Here is a 14,772-nt window from a genome sequence, read left to right on the forward strand (position 1 = left end):
CCCCTGAAAGCCAAGTGACTAAATTAGTTTTTGCTTTGTATAAACTGAAGAAAAAGATCCTTAGAAAGGCAAATGGTGCTAGGAAAAAAAGAGGAAAGCAGCAGGAAGAGGAAAAACCCAGGCCAGTTTCAAAATGCAGTCTAGGAACCAAGCCAGCCTGATTGCTCACAGCTGACGACAGCTAGTTGTAAAGCTTATGTTAAATATTTACTTTACTTACACGCCTTTTAAGAAGACCAGAGTCAGCCCTAGTATGTGCCGGGGCACCTTTTGGCACGGAGCATTCAGACAGTGCGTGTTTTGTATGATCGTCCAAAAGTTAGCGACAAGGGATGTCAGGGGCCGTCCAGGCTTAATGGTGATATTGTGCGGCCATGCAGCAACGATCCAAAGAGAAGACGGGTGACTCTGGCGGCCTCCTCTCAATCGTTTATAGCCCCAATTTATCACCTTCAAAAAAAAATATTGTCTTGTTTGCATTTTTTACAGGAAAAAAATGGAGGCTAAGTACTCTCTTATGCTTAGAGCACTGACTTGTCCATCCCTCATCATCATCAATCATCATATCAATGATGTTTTTCATACCCCACCTCCCCAGACGGGACTAAGGCAGCTTACAAAAAAACACCAAGTTAAAACACTATAAATATGAAATGTTTAAACATAAACAACAAACAATAAAATGTTACTTATTAACGTTTAAAGTTTATCAACGTTTAAAACAGATAGTCTAGACTTCCATTTGGGACGATGATGGAGTCTAAAACACTGGAGGTCCCATGTGCCAAAACATTCCCTGGCTACTACAAAAACTATTCATTTATCCAGGCTATATCACACTATTATTAACTATACTTCACCCATAAACTATTCATTTTTCCTGTTATAATGACAACACTTACAGGAAGAACAGAGGCCACGATCCGTAACCATCCCGTTGTGAGCCTCCAAGGAGGAAGAGTCCACGGGTAGGAGTCATTGAGGACTGTGCTGCTGTAGAGGGACATCACTGAGTGCTGTCTTTTGCCTACACGGCTGCATCAGCCTCCCAGGGTTACTCGTATTACTGTTCCAAAGAGCTTGGTTTTTTCTTCTCGTGGCTAGTAGTCCCCTGCCTTCCGTAGTCCTTTTGTCGTCGTGTGTTCCACCCGATTCTGACCCCTTCATGTTTCTGGCTAGGATAACACGCATAATGTGCAAACTGATCATTCATCCACATGGTATTCTCGGACTTGTTTGGTCATGCCTCAAGCATAGCTCGTTAGTGTGTCGTCTGATCTCGTTACTCTCTCTTCACCTTCTGGGCCTGTGGGGCATATGATGAGGAACTGACAGTGACAGAAAGGATGGTGAGCTACTCATTTAGTTCCGTACTGCCTACAGGCTCTTATGAGCCCACGCCTCATAGAGCTGAAAAAAATAACCCCAGTGAAGCAGAAAAGCTAGGACTTGGGATTGCCGATTTCTGTCCAGGCTCAGACCAGCTATACCTTACCTCCCACTATGTAAGGCGTGTTCACCTCCGGTGGATTTCCGGTACGCCGCAGTCCCCCATGCCATCGTCTTTCCTAATTCGTTAACTTTGAAGTAATTCCCCTTATTCATAGCAGCTGGATAACTTCTCCGTTTCCTTTGATGGGAGAATTGGTGGCCAGATTGTATACAGGGAAGTCCTCTGGGAAAGTTACACACAATGTCATAACCCTCTGGAAGGACATGGAGGGATAAGGGAAATGTTCCCCGCGGAAACAGGCAGGATTTCACAAAGATCACAATGGGTGTGTTTATAGCACAGCTATGCCCACTCAGAAGTACTGGTGCTGGATCAACCAGTGCCGATAAATCATCTGAGCTTTGATCGGTTGCTTGGAGGCCTGAGCTAACAGCGAGCTCCCCTGCCGATAAACATGTCCTTTGATAAGTCCCTTGCAGTTGATATCAACCCTGGTAGGAACTGCAGGGTCTACCACAAATCCTGAAAGTATTTCCATGTTGCCCCTGGGTTACCACATAAACATGTCCCTAACTGCGGTGGATACACCTGGGCACCGGTTGTGTAGTCCTTGTGACGGTGAAGACAGTGATATCTTGTCTGCTGGATCCAGACGTGTTGCAGGAAGCCTCCCAAGATCTCTAGGTGTTGGAAGTCAACGGAGTGTTGTCCTTCAGTAAGAAGAAATTTTTCTGTACATCGCCATTGCGTCCGTAAAGTGTTGCAGGTGATATGCAGATGAGCAGCTCGAATTTAGATTGTGTTGTCTTTTATTGAGGTTGGATAAGAAAGCTGTACAATTCTTCCCCAGGGATTTGATAAACGATCTGAAATAAATAAATAGAGAAAGATGAGATAGGAAAAGGTAGAGAGAGAGAAGAAAGGAGAAAGCGATAAGTACCACAGTTTCTTGATGTCAGTGGGTGAGGGCTGCCATTTCACTGGGCAGTGAATCCACTTTCAGTTAAGGTGACCTTAAGTAACTTTCCATAGTTGAAGCTTTTTGGGATAAGGTTACCACCCTGGCAGCTCTTTGAAATTTAGCTGAAATCAATAAGGATTCACCCCAGACATGGAGCCACTGTAGCCTGATAAGTTATTAGGTGCCCATGATGTAAACTAAGTGTACCATTAGAGATCCTTCCACTCAATTCTAGGTAGATTTACTATTCTGGTGACTACTCCTAATGTGGAATGGTAGGTTATTGCTGGACTCTCTATTGTTCCAGGGAAAGACAAATCTCTGCAATCGTCAATCATCTCCATAGGGAACCATGCATTCAAAAGTAAGGATGAATTAAAAAAGCACACAGATCCACTCAGATTTATATTACCTATTGTAAATGAAAAGCATGCACCTTCTTGTTATTGTGTGCCTTCAGCCATTCTGCTTATGGCAACCTAAACATGACGCTATCATGGGGTCTATTTTGGCAAGATGGTCAGAGCTGTTGGCTTTGCCTTTGCTGCGGCTGAGTAGAGTTGTGATTTGCCCAGGTCAGCCCCGCAGGTTTCCATGACTGAATGGGGAGCAAAAAACTGGTTTCCAGAACCAAAGCCCAGCAATTCGGACTTACTAAATCACACTGGGCTCATGCTTGACATGTGAATGAATTGAACTTATTCATGGCTTTTAATCAAATTGGTTTTAAGCATTAGATAGATTGAGGTAAATTGGACCACCAAGTCAAACGAACATTTCCCATTAGAAAGTCCCCCGTCATGTAGATAGAACGGTTATAGACCAGAGTGTTGCTAGTGTGTGGATGCTCAGCCTTAGCCTAGCATTGACAGTGGTGAGGTAATGCTGGGCGTTGTGGCCCCACAACGCTGAAGAACACATTTTGCCCGTCTCTGAGATAGACATCAGAAACAGGAAAAAAAGTCTGAGCAGATGGGTTCTGTGACACATGGGGAAATTAGCCGCACTAGAGTATGTGACCAGGCAAGGATTATGGTCTGTCTCCACCTTATGGGCATTTCGGCTCTTAGCAAGGACAGCCAAGGTTAGGAAAGTTGATATGATTGCTATGGAGGGCAAGATTTGTTCAGATGAGGTTTGCCCTTTTGCTTTCCCGAGGCTTGAGAGGCCTATATGCCGTTACAGCTGCCAAAATAAAGATGCTTGGGTCTCTTTGGAGAGGCTTTAAATGATGATGCCTAAATTGGAGTGCAAAGCCACACAGTCCTAAACTGGAGTCAGCTTTGGTAGCTTCTTCTTAGATAATGTCATTAAACACATACTCCAAGGACCCAAGCAGCTTTATTTTGGGCAGTCTGTCCTGTAAAGGCCATTAGACTGCAAATGGAAGCATGTCTTCGAACTGACTTACTTACCAGCCAACCGTGCCAAACCCAGTTTGAAGAGGAGGAATACAGCTCTCCTCATGGCCAGGCCATTACAAGAAAAGCAAAGTTAAGTAAAAGGAAAGAAGCTGATGTGAAGATTTATTGGGAGGGGGAAGGGGGGAAAAGACACCTGATAAACTAGCATACCATACATTTCATTTTCCAAATATGCAACTTTTGAGGATTGGAAAAAACAATTTGCCTTGAGGTCCACACCTTAACCGCTCTATGACTGGGTAGAGTTAATTTTAAATGACTGTTTCCTACCTCCTTGGTACATTGAGCAAAACTATTGCCTGGTCCCAACATCCAACAGCACTTCATTGTTTATGCACTAAAGTATGAAACATTTAAGCCTGAACTGATTCGTAGTATTTTTTGTTTATAGTGTTCCCCCATACCTACCGGCAATGGCACATGGCAAAGGTAAGAACGTATTGCAAATGTTCCCACACCTCGTCGAGGCTCTGCACGTTATTTGATGACTCTGGACGCTGCCAAGAAGAGATCTGCAGCCCATCATTGCAATGGATTGCCCCTGAAGACCACAGTGGGTTTTATAACGCCAACCCGTCACAAAGTCCTGGTTTGGCAATGTCCTCAACATTTGAGCCGAGGGCAGTTACAGTGGACTCACACTGGCTTATTTCTGCAGTGGTGGACCTAGAGGAAACCCTTTTTACACCTATCACAGTACTGGAACAGTAACTGTCAACAAGTCTCTATGTTTTACTCTTTCAGGGAACCTGGAGTGCCAGGGAGGTGTAAACCTGGGATTCCTGGAGTGCCAAAAAGCATGGCCTACCACTGGCAAATACCCTTCCCCACCTTTACCGTTCGTAAAAACTGTCTTGGCTGATGAAGAAGAAATCTTCCCATTGCCATATGGCTCTGATGTTCTTGTGCTTTATAGGGGAAATGAGTCAAAACACTATTGCCCAATGACTTGGGGGAGAGCTCCAGCGGCCAAAGGGGCAGGCTAATGCAAGACCACATAACAAAAATATAACCCCAGCAAGTCATGAGTCTGGCCCCAGACAAAATACAGCTAGCTATCTGTTTAGCTGGCTTTCATGTGTTTCCAAAATCTATTTTGCTGGAAACAGACGCATTCTTAATAATTGATGTGGCATGAAAGAAAACAGCCTTCCGTTCCGCAGGATTAGCCTAGTATTAATAGTTTTAAACCGCCTTAAAGTATATTATATATAAAAGTATTAAATAATTAAAGTATTACATAAATATAAATAAGTGTTTACATTAAATAAAAGTATAAACAAAGTATTAAAAATATTAAATCATACTCTTTAAAACCTAAATATGTTACTGAGAATCACATTTCACTGTCCACTGAAGGATGGGGATACCTCAAGTGGGCGGAGTTAACTCAAACCTACAAATTAGCCCCTCGATCGTGTGGACTAAACTCCTATTAATTCCCATGCTTGCCTAAGAACCACTAAACGAAGAAGTATTCCTGGTATATGTTTGAACCACCACCAAACCCCCAGTGTGGGCACTTACATATTTTTGCTTCTGTTTTTCTGCATTTGCACATTATTCATTATTTGCTGTTTTGAACATACATATTTTCTCTGGTTGTCTTGTTTTAAAGGATGCATGTGTTCTGGACGCTTCCATAACGCACACACCCTCAGTGATGAATGAGATCACCAACTTGAGATTAGAGCTTATAGTGTTTTGGACAGCAATGGCATTGAAGTCTGGGCGTAGCTACTTGGTTATTTCTGAAAAGAAAAAAGGCAACCTCCATCACTACCACCAATAGCATCCCTCCATTCCTTGCCTTCTTGTGCTGCACTTCATTCTTCAGCTTTTGTATCTCAGTTTTGGGCTCCTTGCCAGCATCAAATGCCCGCTAACGTGGTCCTCAGCAAGAGAGTACAGAGACGTAACTCGGTAGGGAAGGTCTCGCCATGCCTCTCCCTGTGTGTTCCTTTTGCTCTTCCTCCCCTACATTTACAGAATATGTTATTCTGGCTCTAACTGAAAATATTTACTGCAACATGTTCTCCAGGTCAATGTTTATTTCTCCCTAACCATCCTTTTGTGAATGCTCTCTGAGTGTAACCATCTGCTTTCATCAACATCCCATGTTGTTGGCTTAGCCACTACGTTTTGGAAGCCCAGAAGAATAGCAATTGTTCCACCAAATCAAAGATCAAGATGGGTTTCCTCACTCCACTCAAATTGTAGCTGAATTTTTTTATTACCCTAACAGACTTGAGAAAACTGCTTTAAAAAAAACCTTTCGCTATAGACTTATACCTATAATTATACAATTCTAACCTGACCTCATGATTATCGTGTTAGTTTTAATTTTAAATGGCAATCTTATCGTGGTTTGGGAGTACCATAATAAATACTTTCAAGAGGCCAGTATGGTAGAGTGGTTTGGCGTGTTCGGGTACAGTCTGGGAGGACCAGGGGTTCATTTCTCCATTCAGCATAGAGATCCACTGGGCAACTTTTCAGGAGTCACGGGACTCTCAGCCCCAGAAGAAAACCTAGGGCCTCCGTGTCAATATAAGCAGACATGATTGAAGTCACACAAACAACAACAAACAACAACACATTTTTCCAGTTACTGTTTTTAAAACCTCAGACCGTTTCTCAGTACTTTATGTTAATGCAAACTATAAGTTGTAAGGCTTGCGCACCAGGTATCGGCTACTGCAGTTTCTACAACCGTTCGATTTATGTCATGCCCTGAGTAACTTACTCGTCCCCACATCACAATTGTGAATACTTAGCTATGCCTTTGTTATTGCACCAAAAGGGAATTAATTACTTGTCCTCATTCCTTGTAATGCGTTTCGCTTGCAGTTCTGCTTTTGGTTGGTGATAAAAGAATCATTTTTGTGAAGTGATTTGTTTGTATTTTGCTGTATGGTTCAACCTGGCACTCCTTGAATATGTTTCTTATTCCCTTTATATTCTTGTTTTATTGTATAAAGATTCTCTTTAGCATTTTTCTCTCTGTCTGCTCTTCTTTTTCTCTCTCTTTTTTATGTTACATGTAGGAATCAAAGATTTCTATTCAGACTTATTCTTACTGATACAAAATTCATTATAGTCATTTTGGCACACAATAACAATCGCATAATAAAAGTCAATTGAATTTCTATTAATAAAATTATTATGGACTTAAAACAACATCATTAATACTGGATTGAGGAATAGACTGAAAATCATGATTCAAAAAAAGCTTTATTAACTGATGAACAGTCCTATATTCCAAGTAGCCATTATGCTTTCTTATGTACATTAGCAGTGATTGATTATTTTTGCTGAAGATCCAAGAATAGTAAATTGAAGGTCACTGGTATATCTGAAAAACAATCACTAAAAACAGTTCTACTCAGGTAATCTCAACCTTTTGGACATTTATTTCGAGGTTAATATTGTCTTTTTATTACATTGGATTGGGGAGGACAGTTGATGCACTTGAAGAGAAGAAAAGCTTGCCAGAGCCAGAGATGGTGCCCTGTGGCAGGGAAATGCCATTGGATGACTATCAGTTCCTATCTCCGCGAATTAGCATTTCAACCCCTACTGTTGGAGATTTCCTCGCGTGTTATGGGAAGAAGAAGGTAGCAAGAAGAGGGTGCAGAGGATCCTGGACCCATTTGGGGAAAAACGTATCAGAAACTACGCAAGCATAGACGGTAGAAGAGGACAGTAACGGCACATCAAATACAACCCACCGATCCTGCAGAGATAACATACAAGCACCGCAGCAGATGATCATCCAGCCTCTGACATGAAAATGCTGGCAGCATATGTTTGGTGCCTGTGGTGCCCATGGCAGTACCATTAACTTGAAAGTATATGTTATTACCAAAAGTGAGGTAGAGTTGTGTCTAGGAAAAAGCGGCAGTCTAGGTGCGTACAGATCCCTTTTTAGATAATATTTTTAACCACATACTATTGCTATGTCTGTTCCATTATACATCAATGATGTCAGTTTTGGATCATTAGTTCAAGCTACGAGATAGATTAGTGTCCAGCAGCAAGCTGGCCCACATGACCTGGAGTACTTCTGACAATGGGAGATTGGCTTAATAATGGCAGATTAATAATGGAGATTAGCACTGCTTCCCTCATCAAAATGGGAGAATAATTTACCTTTACTTTCTACCTTCGAAGCTCAGTTATCCATACGATTTTAAAAATAAAAATGCACTAATGTGTAGTTAGATTTCCATCAAGCCAACTACTAGTATCAGTATCTTTTGACCTCCAAAGGCCATGGCGGACCTCAGCCATATCTCATTTCAGAAGTCACTGGGGCCCAGGGTCAGGTCATCTCAGACGATCCCCATTGAAGGTTTCACATTTGGGGCACCACAGATTCCCGCAAAGCGTCGCTTTGGATCATGGAAAACCTCACATCAGAACGAAGATGTGAATGAACCTGGGCGGCTTGGTCAACAGGATTCCCTCCAGGAACCGGCTCACAGAGTTTACGTTTTGTAGTTGTATGGTAAACTCCAGTGCGCCATTTACCTGGAAAAACAAAAAAGTAATGCAAGATGAGATGTCTTTGAGGAAGGACCAAGAAGTTGTCCGACTGAGATCCTAATTAACTGAGGTGCTTTTACAGACCCGCATTTTGGTCTGTTTAAAGCCGCCACTCATTGATGCATCGGAGTGCCTCCGCGGCCAACCAACCAGTGAGACTCCATCAGCAGCAAAAAGAAGAAGCTGCAAAACGGTGATGTGTGGTGATAATGTGGGTGGTTGTAACCATGGATGAGTGTTGCAGAATGTGCTGAGACTTTAATTGTACATGATGAAGCCTGGTAGCGCCGTACTTTTAAATGTGGTACTAAGCCACAGCCTGTTTCAGTTGATCCTAGAGGAAGGTCCAAGGTCCACTCCGTTTTCTCCTATAGATGGTAAATGATTACCCAGCTTCTGCATTTAAAATGTCTCATGTTCCCTCTTGTCCTACTATTCCCCCCTTTGTCCCCACATGCGCCATGTAAATGGCGGTACGTAAAGATGGTGCTGCTGTCACGTGCTAGGGTTCCAGAGTGTGTGGATGCTGCGTGCTCCAGAGTCCTAGAATTGGCCTCAAGACACTGCAAACCGGTGGTCTGTACTGGCCCTAGTTTGCCTTTTCTTCCTTTTGTGAGACATACATGTTCTTCTTAATGGGGATTCCTTTGGTATGAATCTAAAGCTCAGCACTTTCAGAAGGAGGCCAAAGAAAGAAGCCAGTCTGCAGCTCTTCAGCTGAAATGATTTGTCAGAAAGAGCAAGTCCCTGACAGAATTTTTAAAATGTTAGAAGTCCATGGCTTTCCAAGCATGAAGGATCTCAGAAGTATTCTTCTCAGACTCCCCACTGGGCAGCTTTAGATCATCAGACTTGTCCCCGTTGAAGTTTCCACATGGGCCACAGAGTTTCTCTGCAAGGGTCTCACTGGCTTTCACCATCACTTCTCCATTGGGATGGAGGTAAACTTGCACCTGAGAATCTAGGTCAATCATAGACCCATCCTGAATTCGGCTCACAGACACAGCATTTTTGATGTATGGCATCTGTACAGGGCGCCCGTTTACCTGGAACACATGAAAATTGGGTGGGGATAAGATAAAGGTTTATGAGAAGGCCTAGATACCAACACGTTCCTTGTTAAAAAAGAGGAATAATTGGCAACCCTGTGTATGAGATGTGTCTACCTCTCTGCTCGGATCCTGTAGGCTCAGGCCCATGGTCTCCCTAACTGAGGGCCCAAACAGACAAGCCAAAATAAAGCTGCTTTGGGTCACTTTGGAAGTATGCTGTTTGAATGACACATGTATCTTAAGAGGCTAGAAGCTGCACCAAAGCTACGCTCCAGTCCTTAGGACTGGAGCATGGCTTTGGTGCACTTTCCACACTTTTAGTATGCATGCATCATTTAAACAGCATACCTCCAAAGTGACCTGAAGCAGCTGTATTTTGGCCTTTGTTTGGGTTGTGAGTTTATCTGTCTGGCATTGGTCTTGCTCTATTTCTATTGCCCAATACCTTCCCCAGGATCATTGTTCAAACCGCGTGGCTTCCCGTCAATGAAAAAAGAACCCATGAAAAGCAGGTTCTTCTAAAGCCATGGAGGTGGCGTAACAAGTGTGCTACTGGCACACTGGTTATGTAAGTGCCGCACGGTGTTTAGGTAACAATGGTGGTGCCCATGTATACAGGGTGTCACCATTGTTATGCCCTCATCACATGCTAGGTTTGCGGGGCATGAGGACACTCTGCCCCCAGGCAACCCTAGCACATGACGAGGCTGTCGCAAAGGGGCCATATGTACCAGGCCTTGGCTTCTAGGGAGAGTTGAGGCTTGATTTGCCCTTGGACCCATTCATTAGTTGTTTTGGTAGCCATAAGCATAACCCAGGGTATCCATAACCCCTTCTATAAAAAGATAGTAACCCCCCCCCCCAACACACACACACACTTGCAAAATTACTCAGGTTCTGTTGGAACCACTGTATGCTAAGTGGAAATTTGAAAGCTCTTCACTTACCAAATACCTCTACCTGAAATTACAAGACTACCATTGATACAGTCAGCCCTCCTTATCCACAGATATTTTATCCATGGATTCAAGCATCCACGGCTTGAAAATATTTTTTAAAAGTATAAATTTCAAATAGCAAACCTTGATTTTCCATTTTATATAAGGGACACCATTTTGCTCTGCCATTATATTTAATGGGACTTGAGCATCCACAGATCCTGGAAACAAACCTCAGTGGATAACATGGTCTCACTGTATCTGGAGTCCAAAAATGCCCAAAAGAATATAAATAACTATAACTATTTTTAATAAGAGGAAGAATAATCAAAACCTCTGGTTTTCTCTGGGCTTTTCCCCTCATTTTCAATTTGCAACAGTTAAAAATTATCCCCTGGACCATGTAAACCAAGGTAGGCAAGATGTGACCCTGCAGATAGACTTTCATTCCCACCATCCCACACCATTAGCTCTGCTGTCTAAGGCTTCAGGTGGGAAATGAAATCGAATAACACATGGAGGGTCACAATATATCTAGGTGTATACAAACTGAAAAGTGCAATACTGAAGAAAGGAAGGGAAGGATCAAGCTTTAATTAGATGCATCTTGAATATTGCTGCTAGTTTGCCACTCTTTGCTTACCCATATCTTGTTGTTACTTTTCACGGCAACGAATGTATCTTGAAAGAAAACATAGATGGCCTTCGCAAGCACTAAGCCATCATCACTGTCTCTTCCGAAGCTGACTAAGACCCTGAACCAGGAGAGGGCACTGTCATTGCAAAAAAGAGCCAGTTCATAGACCCCACTCCAGAAGAAATTTCCCGAGGCACCATCAAAAGAAGTGAGCTGGGCTTCTGGAGAGATCTTGCACTGGCCTTCTCTCTGCTCACAGCCGCGCACACCATCTTTAAGTGTGCAGGTCTTTCCCAATGGACAACTGGCTTCCTCGCATATCAGCCGGCCAGAGACGCTGCTACAAGTACACTTTTCTGTGCAGCTGCTCGAGAAGATGCTCTCTCCAGCCTATTGTATCAAGAGAGAGGATTTCATAGTGAGAGCTGGAAAATCAAATAAACCTTCAAATGACCTTTTTATGTATTTACTTAAGATGTTTATATTCTACCTTACCATGTGAAAATATATATATACATAATGATTTATATTTTTAAATGCATACACACTTTTAAAAGTTTGATTCCAAAGAAAGGAAAAAAGAAAAAGGAGAGAAGCGGAGAACCTAGTATTTTGAATGTGGGCTATTCAAATAGATTGATATAAGCTGACCACATTTCTAAAACTACATTTCTCCGAAGCTGGCATCTACAAAATACATGCCCAAACCCCCGATTATTATAACTAAATTTATAACTGTCCAAGTGGCCAAATGTCCTTGGGATGATTACAAACAGCAAAAGAAGCGAACAAATCAATAAAGCCATGCCTCAGTTTAATAAGCATTATTAAGCCACTGAAATCACTTCTAGATTTGGTCTTAGTTAGAGCAGTAATGATTACAATCTTTTGTAAGGTGTTATTTTGAATGCACTTGGTGGACTATTGCAATCATTCATTATTCGGGCAGTCCATTTAAAAATCATCTTGTATCCGTGACATACCATGAGCCATGTTGTCCCCTCGAAAATAAGAGATGGAGAAATCAAATTGTGGCACAAAGCATTTACCTTGAGATAGCAGTCCACCATGCACACAGCCACACCTCCAATAGGCACACAGGCACCCCCATCAGACATGTAACCTTCCATTACATCACAGCCTTCAAAGCAAATTTGTTGTGTACTGGATAGGAAGTGACCAACTGAAACAACTGAAGTCAGAAGGTGCAGTGCAGGTTTCATAATGGCTGTTCGGGGGACAGATGAGTGCTGCAGAAAGAATCAGGAAAAGCAGTTTTAGTGGTTTTGAACTGAATACAATGGATGAATTGACATGGTCATAACATGTTCTTTGCCACATACATATTCCCATTGATTTCAATGGTTCTACTCTCATTGGGATTAGAACTGAATTGAGCCCAATGGTTCGGAAAATATCTCCTTCTTAAAGAATAATAAACTTAATGGATTGCTCAGGGATTTGGCTTAATTTATATTTGGTATACTGTGTGGCTTCACTGTAGTAGGTGACTTGAAAGGAACCAAATAACAAATGTGTGGACAATGGAGCTTTTGGCACAAACTGTCTGGGCTGGAGTTTGCACATTGAATACAATTGGGAACAGTGATATCAGAATCTCCATAGTCCAACCTCTGTGATGAGTAGAAAGGTGATCCTTTGGTCCGGGGGATTAGAATACTAGTCAGTACTATAGAATGTGAGAGATATAGCTTAGGGAAATCATAGTAGCTAGGAGCCCAGGAGAACCCAGAGAGAGGGAATTAAGCAAGTGGAGTAACAAACAAACAAACAAAAAAGAAACATGGAGAAAGGGGTCTTGAAGAAAACATGGGGAAATAAAAAAAAAAACAGTGAATGTGAAACGTTAACATTTCAGCCAACAAACCCAAGCCAATGTTCTGTAGTGTAGGGAGATGCCACAAGAAAAGGGAAAAGAAAATGGTACCCTAAAAACTACGAAAGAAAGAGCTGTTCCCAGCTCCAGTCCTTGGCTCCAGATGCTTGACATGCAGCGCATAGGCTTGAAGGCTCTGACAGAGAGATTCTTGTGCTCCCATCGGTCACACACATACCAAGAGGCAATGCTCAAAATACTCAGCAGGGCTCACCAAGGAGTGACAATCTCAAATGGGCCTGATTTGGACAGGATCTTTCCACAAGCAACTCACAGCCTTGTATGGTTTGGCTTGGCTATAGTGCAGGTGGGGCACTCCCCACAGCCATCAGAGCAAATGGCACCATCCACAGGAACCTTCCAAGAGGCCCACAAACTCCCTCACACTTTCAGTGAGCTCTCCATTGGGTAGCATGAAGTCATCCCTCTTATCTCCATTGAAGTTGCCACCCAGACCCACACATGTGTCCTCGGTATCTGCTAGGCACAGACACCATGGACGTACGAAGAAGTAATCATAGAACATGTGAGGCCAAAGGAGGACTGGACAAATGATGTTGTTCCCCTCCTGGGTGATCCAGATTTCCCATCCTCTTTGTTCACTGCAAGTGTAGAACTCACCCTCACCATACCAATAATAAATATTATTATATTGGAAAGATCAGTTCTGTCACACACAAATACATGTAATACATGCACCATGAAATTTCTCAAGCCATGGGCCATACAAATTTATTTGATTTTAATGTTAGGTACATACCATAAGTCTTCCAATTTCACTCCCCTCTCCAGTACAATAGTACATCCATGAATGGAGACCAACAGCGCTTTATTAGAATCAAAGGGTTGCCATCAAGCTTCTCATTTGCCACTGATACAGAGAAATCCACTATCCGGGATCCTTGCTGCAGACTCCGGCGAATGTATAACCACAAACCCAGTGGAAGCTAAACTTGCCCATCAAAGGAGATATAATGAGAGTTTCCAGATGCTATTGTTGTTTCCATATTCCAAGGGGATAGCAACCCAGGATGCCAGTCTTCTGAAGTGCACACCTCATGAAAAAATGACAGAAAAATTGTTGGCAGTCAATGGTTCCATCATCCATGCATGACACTTCTCCTGGCAGGAAGTATTAGGAGAAAACGCTCTCCCTTCTTGTAAGTATCTTCCCTGGTGGCACACAGCCACAACTCTGTCTGAGGGAACACATTGATCCCTGCTGAGAGAAATCCAGAATCACAAAAAACATCCTTCCTGCACACGAATGTCCACATGTTTTTTGGAAAGGAATCATGTGAACACATAGTAGGGCAAGCCAACTCCACAGAGCTCATAGTGGGAATTTTGGGCAGCTAAGGCCCTGGAAAGACAGAAGGAGGTCATTTGTGCTATTTGGAAACCAAAGATTCTTTCCTGTCCTCCCGGAGGCACTAAACCCCCTTAATTATCTCTTCCTATCATCCAAATAACTAACACGGTCCAAACCCTGTTTAGTTTCCTAAATCAAAAGAGATTGGATAGTTCAGGGTGGTATCATCTATTGGAAAATAATCTGATGTCATTTGTCATGCAAAGTGGGCTCTTGAACTCTAGAACACAAAGACTTCTAAACCATTGTAAGCATGAAATGTACTTACTAATGAGATGTCTGGCTTGTGCACTACCACAGGATTAAATAATGGGAGGGATATGAATGTAACAGTGACGCTATTAGTTTTACCCTTCCCCAACCAAATATAAACATTGCATACTACACTAAAGGCCATATTTTGGCACATAAACTGGGAATCTTTGGCAATGCATTTTTGCTTTTAAAGACACACTAAGGATTATGCTGCCCTTCATTAAACATAGGCTGA

At 42.5% G+C, this 14,772-nt stretch overlaps 1 protein-coding gene across 1 annotated transcript in view; it reads right to left on the reverse strand.

Annotated features, from left to right (window-relative positions):
• LOC121915846 (IgGFc-binding protein-like) overlaps nucleotides 1-14,772 on the reverse strand; it is a 40,590-nt gene that overhangs the window by 12,568 nt on the left and 13,250 nt on the right. The window lies entirely within an intron of this gene.

The sequence above is a fragment of the Sceloporus undulatus genome, chromosome 9 (genome assembly GCF_019175285.1).
Source record: "Sceloporus undulatus isolate JIND9_A2432 ecotype Alabama chromosome 9, SceUnd_v1.1, whole genome shotgun sequence".
Lineage (NCBI taxonomy): Eukaryota > Metazoa > Chordata > Lepidosauria > Squamata > Phrynosomatidae > Sceloporus > Sceloporus undulatus.